Source organism: Poecilia formosa, unplaced genomic scaffold (assembly GCF_000485575.1).
Source record: "Poecilia formosa unplaced genomic scaffold, Poecilia_formosa-5.1.2 Scaffold652, whole genome shotgun sequence".
In the NCBI taxonomy this organism is placed as follows: Eukaryota; Metazoa; Chordata; class Actinopteri; order Cyprinodontiformes; family Poeciliidae; genus Poecilia; species Poecilia formosa.
Window position 1 is genome coordinate 48,604 of NW_006800591.1, and position 1,814 is coordinate 50,417.

The following is a 1,814-nucleotide window of genomic DNA, read 5'->3' on the forward strand; positions in this document are numbered from 1 at the left end:
CTCATGCGCTGAATTATTGTGTGGAGGTGTTGACTGAGGTGTCGCAAATATGGGACAACGCTGTGACCAAAGTGCAATATAGTAATATGACATTCAGGAAGGATCTGATTTTTCTGGACGGATCTTTACTGATTAAATTTATTTCAGCTGTAAGTATTTAATATCTAGGTGTTTTATGGGAATGTGGATCTTTCAGATCAATTTGAGAGCAATTTTGATAAGTAAAACTTATTTTTTCTGTGTCAAGTAGCGCGGGGTGCTGGTCTTGACTACAACTCTGCTTGGTGGCTCCTCGGTTCCATGTCCTCCCCCACCCACCTTCTTTCCATCCCATTTCTGTTGGATTTCTTTCAAAATAAAAGCCACTAGTGGCAAAAAAAAAGTGAAGTTCCTGCTATGTTAGGACAGGAGACAAGATGTTTCCATCCCTGAAATTATGATGCATAGAATCACATATCTAAGTCTAAATTATGTTACAGAGAGTAAACATAATAGAAACATGCTTTATCTGTGGCATTGTTTATTAATATGGCACATTTCTGATGTATTAAAATTAAATGCGATCGGTTCACTTAATGATATTAGCGATTAGGTAATGCATTCAGCAAGTACTTTTACTTTAAATACTTAAGTATTTAAGCCAGTACTTTTTAGCTTTTATTTAAGTACACATGTTAATGTGGTACTTTTACTTGAGTACATTTTTGTCTGTGTATTAGTACTTTTACTTAAATACATTTATTGAGTACTTTCTCCACCACTGCCCAGGATCCACTGCAGGAAGTTTCCTTAGACACAAAAAATGAAAATAATTTTCATGTTTTCATTTCTAATTTATTATTGTCAAAATGAATTTCATGCACGTAACGACAGTGGGGAGGAAAATCTCCCCTTTAACAGGAAGAAACCTCCAGCAGAACCAGAACCTGGCTCAGTCCAAGTGGTCATCTGCCACAGCAGACTGGAGGTTTGAGAAAACAGAACAGATATGCAATAAAAAAAAACAGAAGTGTTGACATAGGAGTACTTTTTATGTTAAAAGTAAAAAGTTAACAGCAGAAGAGAGAAAACAATTAATTACCGTTTATATGATCTCAGATGATGCCGTCTTCTAGAAAGGCATCACAGCCAAACAGACCAGATGAAGCTTCTGTGGATTGAGGGAGAAAATGAAAATATGAAGTTAACCATTGAATTAAAAATAAATAATGCAAACTGAACAGTAGCAGAAGAAGAAAGTAGGAGAGAGATAAAGTGGTCAGTTTGTCCTCCAGTAGCCTGAACCTACAGCAGCAGAACTTAAACCATGCATGTCTACGATTGGCAGGTAGCATAATTGTTTTTAATTTGTTCTATCAGTAGTATTAATTATGGGATATAATTTAACATATTATATTGGATGTAATCTTTCATTTCTGAAAAATTATATTTACCTTTGAAAGTTTCAGGGACAGAGATGGTTCCTGTTTTAGCCAGTTATCCTTCTCATCTTAACGATCTGCAGCCTGTGCATTCTCTATATCTACATACCAAATGGTGTCTGACCAATCACATCTGACTAATCAGTTACGGAAGGAAATGGGTGCAGAGATTATCTAAATTCACTTCTTTTTCAAACAGGAAGAAAGTGTATTCTAAGATCATAAAGTATTTCAGTTTTCTAAAACTCAGTTCTCATGAACCAACTTCTTCCAACTCAATTCATTTCAGTTATATAGTGGCAATTAACAATAAATATCCTCTAAAGGTTCTTTCCAAATAAATTACACTTTACGTTTTAACACCAGTTTTACCTTCTTTGCTCACATTGAACA